The following is a 14,273-nucleotide window of genomic DNA, read 5'->3' as shown; positions in this document are numbered from 1 at the left end:
CCATCGCTGCTCACTGTTGGCACACTTATTCCTGTGCGTGTGTCAAGCTCGGATGAGTTCCTGCAGTCCGTCGACAAGGGCCTTACCCAGGCGGCACAGAAAGTGTGCCCCAAGACCGGCCCGTCTATGGCCGCTTTCTGGCATGTCCGGCCAGCATCCAGGTTCTGACAGCCACTGATCATGCGTTGAACGGCCAACATTCGGCAACCAGCGCTTCGGCATTTTTCCGTCCGCCCGTGTCCGGACGCACAACGGCAGCTAACCGGCTGCCAGATATTCAGTTTTCTTACGGCTGCCGATGTTGAGAAAGAGAACGGCCGAAGTACGGCCTTAGGGCATCCGTTTTCTCTTCGGGACGCGGTAATCGGCCGAAGCACGGCAAGCGACCGGCCACAGAATATGCGTATTCTTGCGGCAGTTGGTGTTCGAAAGGAGACCGGCCGGAGCGCGGCTGCCGTGCAGTCGTTGTTTCAACGGTGAACCGCGCGTCCGGCGGACGTACGGCCCCAGAATATACGTTTTGCATTCGGGTAGCTGTCCTCGGCCGAATTACGGCAAGCGAATGGCCACAGAATATTTGGCAACCGGTGTTCAAGAGGAGACCGGCCTACGTAAGGTGTCTGGTTATACGTCCTTTTTTCAGCAAACGGCATCCAGCCGAACAACGGCTCGCGCCTGGGCGCCGAGAATTCATGCACAGACGTGTTTGGAAGGAGACCGACCGGTTTTTTACTGGGGGTAGAAAAAGCCGTTAGGGAGCCGAACGACGGAGACGCGTTTTTAATCCGCTCCGTGTTTCTACGTTTTAAATGAACGAACATCGTTTGTCAAACAGTAATGAGTGTTCTCGGTGAACGGGCAAGGTGCAAGGACTCACTGGACATTAGCAGGGAACCTTTAAGGCCATCGAAATGTCATTTATTGCCACAAGAAGACTGTGCCACACCGACGGGTGAGCTAAGCCTCGCCAGTCATCGCCGCTACCACGCTTCTGCCTCCGGCTTCGTCGACGCATCATCTCGAGGCTATTCGCCCGCTCAAGAAATGGAGAGCATTGGAGACATCGATCCGCCAGAGATGTCCGATCCGAGATGGAGATGGTTCACCAAAATAACTGACCTTCAAGGGCGTCGAGCAAGCGGCAACCACGCAGGAGCTAAACCGCCACCATGTCAAGGACTCCCCACCAAAGAAAGGCAAGTGCGAGCAAAAGCGCAAGTTATTATGCTTACAATTAAACTGCGACAAGCAATGTTGCACTATGTTGTTGGTGATAAACGTAGAAGAGACTCGCTCGTGCATTGGTAGGATCAACTTCATGCCCTGCACTATGTTACTTCAGGGGATTTTACGACTGCCTATTTAGAAAAAAAATTATTTTAAACAACAGAGCCTTGTCACTGACGAAGCCTAGCTGTTAATTTAGTTCCGATGTTTGAAGGTGAGCTTAGCTACTCTTGGGATATGACTCATTTGGGTAAACATATTCGCCAGCGTCCTAGCAAACACGGATTTTGTTCGGATTTTCTTGCTCAACGCAGATTGTTGAGTTCACGCACGATTTGGCTCTTGCAATAGATAAGCTTAAAGTGGTTGACTGTATATTCTTGGACTGCAGAAAAGCAAATGATGGTGTTGCATATCACCTTCTGCGTAGTACATTTCATCCTATGAACTGAATGAATCGGTTTTTGCATTGTTATTACTATTGGCCCTATAGCTTTGTTAAAAAGTATGGTGTAGTTAACTGGACTATAGCGAATGAACGTGATTCCGTATACCTGCAGCTTTATTCGCATTTAATAACATCCTGGTGTGCTGATTCAGAAAAGTTTTTGGATGTTAAACAGTGTGTTAACGGCACCTTTACAAGAAAACCTTCATTCCAATTGGATACGTATACCGTAAATTATGCTGCTGTGACAACGGCCGAGGAATATAAATACCTAGGAGTTTATTTAGGGAATGGTTAGAGGTTAAATAGGCAGGCTCACACCATAAAAGTTACGGCTGCATATGTTTTTGGCTTTCTGAGACGAAATTTCAGTGAACCTTCATCTAACTGAAAACAACAACCGTATTTCACTCAGTGCTCTCAATCTTGGAGTACGCATGTGTTTTCGTGGATCCCGACACCAAAGAGCTCGTTGATACGCTCGAAAACATACAGAATATGTCAGTGCAATTTGTATTAGGTAATTGGCACGCTCAACTTAGCATGAGAGAAAGTAAAAGTAAACTGAAATGGCAGGACGTGAAAGATCACAGACGAAACCACAGGTTTAACTTTTTTCGTAAAATCTATCATTCGAAAACTGTTGTAGAAGGGGAGAAGTATGTCCAAGCGCCATTCTACATATCGCAAAGTGGGACCGCTAGCTTCAAGCAAATTATCAACTTTCCTTCAAAGGTGATGCCTTGGGCGATTCATTTTATTTTACATCAATACTGCAGTGTAATTATCTTCGACGTATGATTGCATTAACTGTTCATATTGACGATTTTCAGCGCGCTTTGTAGAATTATTTTGTTATTTTGTCTCATATTTAATGCTTAGTGTTATGTATCTCCCTTCTGTAATGCATGCAAAGGAAAGCAGGCATCAAATAAATAAATAAATAATTAAATAAACTTCCAGAGGCGCAAGTTTGCCTCCGACGGGTTGAGAACCCTACGCATTCAACCTTGACCAATAAAATATTTATTGCCCTATTCGTGGCAGTATGCAAGGTTTCCTGTATACATGCTACCATTGCTATGTTATTGGTTTGAAACAAATTATGTAACTCTAATTTTACGCCTTTCGTTGCGTGAACACAAAGGGATACAACTGCAGCCACCTGAAGCACGGCGTCATTCGCGACGCGTCTAGAATTTTTTGAACGTAGTATGACATTAGAAGAAAATTAAGCTCTTTTGGACTATTAAGTGGTGTGGACGTATACTCATGAAAACAACATTAAAATAGATTGAAAATGAAAGTACCTGTTTGCTCCTTCTTAGGATCAGCCCTGCGCAAGATCATCAGAAAAGTTGATCGAGTAGGAAATGTCTTTGCAAGAAAAATGGGCAAAAACTGGACATACTTTTTTTGCGAAGGAGCTATATTAAATGCTCCTGAGTGTTTTGTTGAGAACCAAAACGCTTCGTAAAGGCATTCACGCCGGTTTTATATACAACAAAATTGGTCAAGCAACTGTGATAAAAATAGTTTATGTAGTCATAGCATGAAAGTGTTCCAGAATATTGCCCTAAAAGAAATTGGCTAAAAGCGGCGCAATTTATCTCTCTGAAATTCAACCCACTAAAGTATGCGCCCTCCTCCCCCCTCCTCTTTCCCCGTTTATTACAGGTAAGCCGCCCCACAGAGGATATCAGGACCTGGACAATACAACTATTAAAGCTCTACAAAGAACTGAATATTTTCTGTGTTCGGCAGTAAATGAGGCACAGCAATTAAAGGAACGACAATTTGTGTGCACTGTTTAATGAATGAATTTTGCTGTCAACTAAGGCTGGTAATTAAGCAAGGCTGCGCTGGTGGTTGCGCGCGAGCTCACTTTGATGTGGCTGCATTGGACCCAAAATGCTGGGTTCGTGCTGCTTCTGCACTGCGCGAATGAGTCATCTGCTTGCGCGACATGCAGTGACCGGCCTCAGTACAGCTAACGTACTGTGGCTGAACTCCAATGCCCGTAGCACGGCCGTATTTCCGGTAGCTGTAGTCCGGCTGGAGTCCGACGACCGCATCTCGGCTGTCCTCTGGCGGACGTACTTCGGCCGTACACGGGTGGCTTTGGAATGGCCGGAGCCCTACGGCTGGAATCTGGCCGTATGACCGTAAGCCGGTCGACTGGCCGACGGACACTGGCCGTTGGACAGCCATGGGAGTACGGCCGTATACGGCCAAAAGGCCCACATTTGGACATGGGCCGAACATGGCTGCCGGAAAACGGCCGGACAGAAAATCACCGGCAAAAGTACACCGGCCTGTTTTAGGCCGAACAGTCCTGTGCTGCCTGGGTAGCCTTCAGCAACGCGACAAGCTCATCGCCCTCCTTCACAGTTTTCGCGACTCCTTTGATTGCGTACAAACCACCTTTGACGCCCGTCGGCAGTTTCACATGAAATAGACACTGGCTCCCACGCCCCATTGCGGCAGAGACCATATCGCGTGTTACCTACGGAGCGCCACGTGATCGACGAGCAAGTGTCCCATTTGCTTACCCGTAACGTCATCCGACCCTCTACCAGCCCGTGGGCGTCTCCTGTGGTTCTGATCACCAAAAAGGATGTGTCGATCGGGTTCTGCGCTGATTATCGCTGCCTAAATAACATTACGCGCACGGACGTTTATCCGCTGCCCCGTATCGACGACGCTCTTGACTACCTGGAGGGTGCCAAGTTTTTCTCCTCCTTGGACCTGTGGTCTGGTTACTGGTAAGTGCCTGTGGCTTATGTCGACCGCTCCAAAAAAGCATTTGTTACACCCGACGGTCTTTACGGCAGTCTTTACGCAACCATACGTGAATAAAACATACACGAAGCGGGAATCTTTCTTATTAAAAGAATGAACAAAAAAGGAACAAAAAATGAACAACGAAGAGAGAGATGCCAAGATAGTTGAACAAAAAAGGGGGTGGGCAAAAGAGAGACGAAAGAGCACTAAACAGGAATTCGAGTGGTGGCGGAAACGCTAAAAGATCCACAGCGTCCGAAAGTGGGGTTGTAGAACAAAGGAGAGAAGGCAGTATATCTTCCGCCGCTAGCCGTCACTATGCTAACGCCCAGACGCTCGGAGGGACCGCGTTTCCGTTGATTGAAAGCGAGTGTCCGGCCATATGTTCGGAAAGTGCAAACAAGCATTTTACAGCCCGTTTATGGGCACGTTACCGGAGCTGAGGCAATTAAAGGACGTTTTCAGGTCGTGCAGAAGGAAACGGTCCGCCACCATTCCACCGTTCCCTCGCTGGACGGACGCCTTCCGACGGGGCGCTAGGCCGAGTTTTCAGGTCTTTGTTAAAAGCTGCTACTTTGCAGCTCAGCGACAACCCATGCGTCGTCGGTGTCTTCCCTCCGCTGAGTGGGGGATGGGGGGAAACAGCCAAACCAGAAAACAAGCTGGTCAACCTGTTGGAGGGGAAAACGAAGAAAATAAACCCGTATGGTTCGGTAGCCGGGCTTAGAAGACGACTGTAGGTGCAAGGGAGGGAAAAATAGATTTTCAAGCCGTCAAAAATGTAACCAGTCCGCTGGGGCGAATAGTGATAACAGCGGCAAAGATGTGTGCGCTCGAGTAATAACGCAGACCCCAGAATTCTATTGCTTATCTTCCGGGTTATGCGGCATATCCAAACGCTCAAATCTCCCAACCAATTTTTGAACAGCTGTTTTGGGGAGAAGGTAAACAGAAGTTATTGCTGAAACAGTACCGGCACTAAGCAACATTACTTAATTGTAAGATTGTGACGGAGATTTAGAAAAGGTTCCGAAAGTTATAGCACCATATTTTATAAGGGAGAAAAAAAAGGGATAGGAGTGAACACGAAGAGTGGAAAAGGAGAGAAGGAATAAAAATGAAAACAAAAACGGAAAGACATCAGCAATGCGGGAAAAATACACTGAACAAACGCTCACGTGCACGTGATTTCGAGAATTCGGTTCCGGCTACATACACAGCGCCACTGATACGGTTAGGTAGATCACAATGTTTAATTCGCAGCAAGTGTGCCTGGGTCCTCATTTATATCCTTTTTGATTGTATTGAATTGGTATATGAGGTATGATTCACGTTGTTCTCGTTCCCGGTTTGACCTGAATCCTGTCTCTAAGAGCGCGACTTAGTTTATCGAAAGAATGATCTGGAAGGCTGAGGTGTCTGGAGAGGGGCAGGGTCGGGCGCGTTTTGGCGTGCGCTTTGTGATTATTTAACCGGAGCCTGATAGAGCTTCCTGTTTGCCGTATATATTGCATTCGACACACATTGCATTCAATGAAATGAATCACATTGGAAGTGTCACACGTCATGTTTCGGCGAATTTTTAGAGTACTCTGAGTTGGAGCTTTGAGCAGTGCTTGTCTTCTGCATTGTCTTGCAGACAAGGCACCGCGGTTTCAGGCATGGCCGGCATTCATTATGCGCGACAATGAATTTGTCAATGCGTGCACGAGTGTGTCTTTGAGGTTCCGGGATCGTCGGTAGACGACGCCTGGAATGGACGGAAACGCCCGTTTGAGACGTTCACTCTGTTCGAGAATGTTGTAGTGCCGCTTCAAGATGTTTTTCACGTTAGGAAAGTTGGTGCTGTACGTTAAGCATAGGCCTGTCCATTGTAAGTCGCGTTGTGGGGGACGGTTCGCAATTAAGTTCCACGCGGTTGAGTGCTTCGGCCTTTTTATGGCGTCATCAGTTACACGCGCTGGGTACACTTGCCCCTCCAGCACGGATTTTAAACTTTTGGCGTTGGTAGAGAAATCTTCCGATTTTTAGCAGATTCGTTTGAAACAGCGGGCCTGGCTATAAGGAATGCTATTCTTACAGTGACGTGGGTGGTCGCTTTGGTAATGCAGATATTGCTGGCGATCCGTTCACCGTCTTCAATTGTCACGGTCACATCCAGGAAGTTTATGCTCTCTTGAGAGTAGGTGTGAGTAAAATTGATGTTCGGGTGTGCAGAATTGTAACAGTCGAGGAAGTGGAGGAGCTCATCCTCGTTGTAGGTCCAAATAAAAAGATAACGTCAATGTACCTTTTGTACAGGAGGGGTTTTAAATGGGATTCAGACAGGAATTTGGCCACTAACTTCACCATAAACAGATTGGCGTAGCTTGGTGCCATCTTGGTTCCCATGGCGGTTCCGCTAACTTGCGAAAGTACTCATTGTTGAATTCAAATAAATTTAGTTCCAAGACGCGACCGCTAACCTCACAACTACACGGCAGTCTGGGGTGTCTGGCTGTTTATGGAGCACATACGTGCTGGTTAGTGCGGCTATCCCTTCGTCATGGGGGATGTTGGTGTAAAGGGAAGATGCGTCAAGGATAACTAGGTACGAGTCCTTTGGTACACGGACATCCGAAATAACTTTGAGGAAATCCGTGGTATCTTTTATGTACGAGTCCAGGACGCTGGGAATGTGCCTTATTAGCTTGTCCACAAACCCCAATATGGGTTCGGTGATTGTGCCAATGCCGGATATGATTGGGCGCCCTGGGTTGCCAGTTTTATGGATCTTAGGAAGCATGTAAAATCCCACCGGACGGGGTTGCACTGGTCGCATTAAACTGTGTTGTTCACTGGAGGTAATTTTTTCAGCGTCCAAGAGATACTTTAATACCGACGTTACGATTTTGGTGTGCTCAATCGTGGGGTCCTCCGCAAGTCGCTCATAAAAGTTTGAATCATCAACTTGCCGGCGCCCTTCTCGAATGTAATCTACAGCATTCATGATCACAATCGCTCCTCCTTTATCGGCAGGCCTACTTGTTATGCCAGTTCTATTTTCCAAACCCTTCAAGCACGCTTTCTCAGACTTCGTTAAATTTTGACGTTTACCTTTGTGAATTTTATATCCCCGCATGACATCTTTTTGCACAGCGGCGATGTACAGATTCAGGCAATCGTCACGTCGAGTGCTTCGCGTGCAATCCCTGTTTGGGCATGTCTACGCATCTTGAACGTTGTATTGTATTCTCTTAGTCTAAATTGTATTCTCTTCTAAATTGTATTCTCTTAGTCCTAAATTTTTGGCAAAGTTATCTAGGTCTTGAAGTAACTGGAATTTATTAAAGCAGCCTGTTGTGGGGCAGAAGTTCAGCCCCTTCGACAGTAGTTTTGTTTCATGATGTGACACGGCAGTACTAGATAAGTTTACGATAGCGGTGCCGCGTGGTTCTGTAGTGGTTGGTTATCCACTATGGAAGAATGTGGTAAAGGGTCGGTGCTATAGTTGAAAGGCGAGATTTCAGGCAAAGTAGGTTTGGGAACTCTATCTCGTCCTAGTTTGCAAATTTTTGTGTCTACGAGGTCACGGTGCTCAGCTTTTTCGAACTCCCCTAAGGAGTTTATTTCGTCTGGTGACAGGGGCCCGTTGAAGCGTATAAGAGCTATGGTTTGGGCAGTTAGCTGTTTCACCTGTTTTTCGCCATGACTGATGGCAATTTTTACAAGTTTGAGAGAAGCACTTAAGAGAACGTTCTGCCATGCTAGTCGGCCGTGATGATCAAGGTTCGTCTTGAAAGGCGCGTGAGAGAGCGTGATACCTTAAGGGGTTACTGAAGATTTTAGGTACACTTGAAGCGTTGATTTATGAAGATCCTGTCTAATTCGTTTGTCAGAAAGTTTTCTTACTTTTAGGAATGTGGCGCTGTAGAATGTAGGTACACCACCGGACTCACCATTTACATATCAATCGGTCCTTATGCGGGGAGCAGGTGTGCGCGGCTGGCGTAGGTTATCGGTCGTCAATATGGAGCGGTGTTGTTGCACAGGTGTTCCGGGGGTCATGCTCTGGGCGATTGTCGGAAACTCCATGTCGATGTTTTCAGCCAGAACTCCGGGAAAGGGCACTTGAACCGTGTCCACAATAGGGGGGGTGGCGGCGGTCTCCGGGGTTCACCGCTGTGGTGGCCGGGCTTGCTGCATTGATGTTTTCCTGGCTGGCATGATGATCGGGGATGCGTGGCACACTTGACTTGGCGTCGCGAACCGGAACTCTGTTGGTCGGGGTTGCAGGTTCGTAATGCGAGGGACTGCTGGCAGTGGCCACTTTTGATGACCACCCGGGTGCCGTCGTTTTTGCATCCCGTATGAGAAGACCCCTGAAAGTTTGCGCCATCACAGCGACTCCTAGGAAGCTGGGGTGAAGCCCGTCCGCAGCTAGGAAACGACGGGGCGGGAGTGAGTCAAACTTATAGTCCACGTACGTCACTTTGGTTGGGCGACGACAGTAGCTCCGGATTGTTTCGTTGAATTTGCGGGCTTCCCAATTAAACCACTTCATGAAGTTGTCGTTTAGTCGGTCAAGCCAACGGTTGGTGTGACGTGGTAACACACATGACACGACCAACTTCGGGAGCTCCGGTCTGGTTCGAAGGGTGTTGCTTACCAGTCGGCGAAGACGGCGAAGGGTCTAATCGCAGCCGTAATGCTCCAGCTCGCTTGTACCAACGTGGAACACCAGTGTGCTCACAGTTCTTGGAATACTTGGAAGCTCGCATTCTATCTCGAATGTGGTCGCTCCTCGGATGGTGATGAAGGCAGGGGCCGCTGTGTGATACGGATTGAAGTGCTGGTGGAGGTAACGAGTCTGTGAATTTCCGATCACTGCAGAGTTGGGCGGTGCTTCGAGGGTGCGCGAGGGGCCGGTCTTGAAACAACTGGCATGCTGGCGATGGGGCCGAAGGCGTGGTGAACACAAAGTTAGAAACCTCGGTAACAGCAACAGCGGAGGGTTTATTTCGACGTTTCGACTTCGAGACAAGTCTTCTACGGGAATGATGGCTTCGGTCGCTTCGGAAGAGAGCTTATACGTCGAAAGTGGAAAGCGGGTTTACGAATGGCCAACGATACCACACACAAACATACGTGAATAACACAAACAAGAAGCGGGAATCTTCCTTATTAGAAGAATGAACAAAAAATGAACGAAAAATGAACAACGAAGAGAGAGATGCCAAGATAGTTGAAGAAGGGGAGGGTGCAAAAGGGAGACGAATGAGCACTGAACAGGAATTCGAGTGGTGGCGGAAACGCGAAAAGCTCAACAGCGTCCGAAAGTGGGGTTGTAGAACGAAGGAGAGGAGGCAATATATCTTTCGCCGCTAGCCATCACAATGATAACGCTCAGACGCTCGGAGGGATCGCGTTTCCGTTGATTGAAAGCGAGTGTCCCGCCATATGTTCGGAGAGTGCGAACAAGGCATTTTACAGCCCGTTTATGGGCACGTTCCCGGTGCTGAGACAATGAAAGGACGTTTTGTGGTCGTGCAGAAGGAAACGGTCCGCCACCATTACACCGTTCCCTCGCAGGACTGACGCCTTTCGAGAACGAGGCGCTAGGCCGAGTTTTCAGGTCTTTGTTAAGAGCTGCCACTTTGCAGCTCAGCGACAACCCGTGCGCCGTCGGTGTCTCCCCTCCGCTGAGTGGGGAATAGGGGGGAAAGAGCCAAACCAGAACGCAAGCTGGTCAACAGGATGGAGGGGAAAACGGAGAAAATAAACACATATGGTTCAGTAGCGGGGCTTAGAAGACGACTGTAGGTGCAAAGGAGGGAAAAATAGATTTTCAAGCCGTCAAAAATGTAACGAGTCCGCGGGGGCGAATAGGGATAACAGCGGCAAAGATATGTGCGCTCGAGTAATAACGCAGACCCCAGAATTGTATTGCTTATCTTCCGGGTTATGCGCCATATCCAAACGCTCAAATCTCCTAACCAATTTTTGAACACGTGTTTTGGGGAGAAGGTAAACAGACGTTATTGCTGTAACAGCAACGGCACTCAGCAACCTTACTTAATTTTAAGATTGTTACGAAGATTTAGAAAAGGTTTCGAAAGTAATAACACAATATTATAAAAGGGAGAAATAAAAAAAAAGATAGGAGTGAACACGAAGAGCAGAAAAGGAGAGAAGGAATAAAAATGAAAACAAAAACGGAAATTCATCAGCAATGTGGGAAAAATATACTGAACAAACGCTCACGTGCACGTCATTTCGAGTATCCGGGTCCGGCTACATACAAAACGCCACTGATGCGGTTAGGTAGATCCCAATGTTTTATTCGCTGCAAGTGTGCCTGGGTCCTCATTTATACCTTTTTTGATGTGATTGAATCGCTATATGAGGTATGATTCACGTTGTTATCGTTCCTGGTTTGACCGGGAACGAGAACATATATATAAATATTTATATAAATATATATATATATATATATATATATATATATATATATATATATATATATATATATATATATATATATATATATATATATATATATATATATATTTATATATATATATATATATATATATATATATATATATATATATATATATAATCATTAGACCGTTTTTTCCGCTGCCCGACGAAAGCATCTCCCAAAGATTTCAAGCCAAGCCAACCCAATCGACTGCTACCTGAGTCCACGTTTTTCCCAAACATTTTCGTAGCTAATCTCGCCAACGAGTTCTCGGTCTTCCCCTAGTGCGTTTGCGGTCTCTACAGCATGTCTGTCTAATGGATGGTCAATCTGTCTGTCCCTTGCGTTACGTGATCAGTCCATGCCCATTTTTTTGCTTATTTGAATTAGTGTCCTAAACCTTGTTCTGTTCTCTAATCCATGGGCTTCTTTTCCTCTAACGGAACGTAACGCCTACCATTCGGCGTTCCGTGGCCCGTTGTACCGATCAAAGTTTTCTTTCAAGTCATTTGGTGAGGCTCCCAGTTCCTGCCCCGTAAGCATACCTCGGCAAAGTTGGCGCGGATCACTCAAACTCACTCACAATTTGTTTTTCTGAATCACCACTCATTCAAACTCAGACTCTATGCTAAGCAGCCCATCTGCGCTCACTCCAACTCAAACTCACGTTGAGCGCAAAACTAAGAATTGACCCTGACTCAAAACTCAAAATGTACTCAGAACTGAAAATGTACTCAGAACTCAAAATTTACTCAAAACTCATAGTGTCCGCGGAACTGAAAATGTTCTCAAACTCAAAATGTACTAACACTCAAAATGTACTCAAACTCAAAATGGACTCAAAACTCAAAATGTACTCAAAACTCAAAATTTACTCAAACTCTAAGTGTACTCAAACTCAAAATGGACTCAAAACTCAAAGTGTACTCTAAACTCAAAATGAACTCAGAACTCAAAAAGATTTCGGAACTGAAATAGCCTCACAACTCTCTCGTGCTAGGAATTTGCTCGGGCACAGATGGACACTGAGTTCATTAGCATTCAGTGTTTTCAAATTTACGCGCGGTAAAAATATTACGATCGGAAATTCCTGAGCCTAAACTCTTGCATTCGGCACGACATGACACCGTCGCTCCTGTGAGGTAGGACGCGATTTTTGTTGCAGGTTTATTACAGCTTTACCTGCTGCCCATGATAAGCAGCGCTGGTTGCAAGCAATTCTACGTTTATATTAGGTACCAAACTCTTGATGTAGGCTCCGTGTTCGTGTTTATGACAGAGGCGGTCCAAACTCGATGGTGTGCTGGGTCTCTGGGTCGAAACAAGCAAGATTGGGCGAGAGGGCGTGCGCTGACTGCTCCATTCATTTACGTCGAAGATGTTTAGGGTTTCGGTTCCGTGCATTCTTGCTCTGCATCCTGAAAAAACGCCTTGTGTCAAAGCGAACAGCCCCCGCGAATCTCTGAAGTGCGAGGTGTTCATGAATATGCCTTTGCTTTTTAAATGCGTAGCATTCTTTGCTGAGTACCCCCCTCCTCCAACCACCGCCAGGATCGTGTAACTCCCTGCAGTTGCACAAAAATGCAGATATCACGGAATTTTAACTTGTTATAATTATAAAAGGGTAAATATGGACAATACATAAAAAAATGTTAAAAAACTAAAAAAAAGAAATAATAAGAAAAAAACCAAAATGACGAACCATGTAACACGGGCCATGGATAGTTCAGATTGGGTTAAAATTCAGACAGATGTGGCACGAAAGAATGTGAGGTATCAAATTGAGGTTCTCGACGAGGGAAGTCAGGTGGGACAAACAGAAAAGTGCCTTGTTATTTCCTGAGGCACTTGTGTCAGTTTTTATTAGCATTTGCTAGGTGGGATGAGCTCTTGTAGCTCGGCTCGGACAAGCACCACGCTGTCGTTGTAAGCAATTGCCGCCACCGTACCCAGCTGTTAATTTCCAATTTCCGCATGCGTGTGCGCGTGCGCGTGCGTTTGCGTGTGTGTGTGTTTGTGTGTTGCGTTAGTCATCTGTTTTTTCGTTGCGTTTGACATGTAGTCTTTGGAGAACTGCAGAGCCCGAGTTATTTCTTTTTTTTTACATCGTACATATGCTAGTTTTGATATCTTGCGCTGATTTCTTATTCTAATAAAATCAGTTCGAGCGCACACACAAACTGCACTTGCTTATTTTCCTGAAGTGCTCTTCTTCTATCGTAATGTCTGTTTTGGTATTGGCGGCTCTGTTGCCTCTCTATCTCCTACACTCTAGCAAGGAGGTAATATCTCACATGTAATTGGCCAATTCTGGATTCGAGGGCAGGTTGGTACACTGTGGGAAGGACATTATGGACACAAAACGCGGTCGCAAGGCTTATTCATAAACAAATGTGAAATTCGCCTTTCTGATATGCTCTTATACCCCTGTTACCAATGGTCGTCACCAATTTCCCCGACACCATACGTGTCGAAGGATTTACTTGTTTGTTGGGACACGGGGAAATGGAGGAAGTAACGTTTAAACTGCAGTTATTAGCAGAGAGTTTTTGAGTCTGGTGATTTAGGTTCGAGAGCTTGGCAGGGCTTTTATTTTTACAGCATGCCATCCTGCCTCGACGATTCAGCAATAAGGCGCCAATGTTTTTATAACTATATATCGCGTTCATGGACATCTCTGGACAAGCCATCGCATGTATATAGCACATCTGTCTTACAGGTTGGCGAGGAATTTTGGTTAAAGGGACGCTGAAGTGAATTTCTCAAGCTCCTGGTTTTGCTTGTACTGTGTAGACTGGCTCAGATTACCATACTTTTCATCGTCTATCCCGTTGATAAAACGGTAACTATTTTATAAAGCGGGAAAGAAGAAAGACTGCTATGCGCGGTCTGTGGTGGCCGCACAAACTAAAGGCTGTGACGTCGGGAGGAGGTGGCACCGTGACTGGACGATGTCCAAGGTTTGCATTCAAACAAGTGTCGGTTTCGGTTCTGTAAAACAACATGCTTGACATCTGACGGCAGCGTTGGATGGGCATTCTCAATATCTCATTAATCGTCATACGGCGCTCCTGCCATGTGGCCGGCTGTAATACGCCTCAGATGAGTCTCCCAGGAGGGCGTGGCATCGTAGAAACCACTAGCCGAGGCCTACGCAGTAGATGAACACCCTCCGCGTCACCACAGACGCTCAAATTCCATGCGCTTTTCCCGCATATTCGGAACTTGCCTCACTCAAGCCTGTATTGTAAAAAGCGTGTCCGCAATAGGCCAAGGGTGTGCTGATTCTGGCCTGTGCCCACTGACCGAAAGAATTTGGGGCTTGTGGCAACAGCACGCCAACGAGAACTG

The sequence above is a fragment of the Haemaphysalis longicornis genome, unplaced genomic scaffold (assembly GCF_048455015.1).
Source record: "Haemaphysalis longicornis isolate Haplotype H1 unplaced genomic scaffold, Haemaphysalis longicornis Haplotype H1 scaffold_8, whole genome shotgun sequence".
Lineage (NCBI taxonomy): Eukaryota > Metazoa > Arthropoda > Arachnida > Ixodida > Ixodidae > Haemaphysalis > Haemaphysalis longicornis.
Note: the sequence above shows the minus strand (reverse complement) of the source record.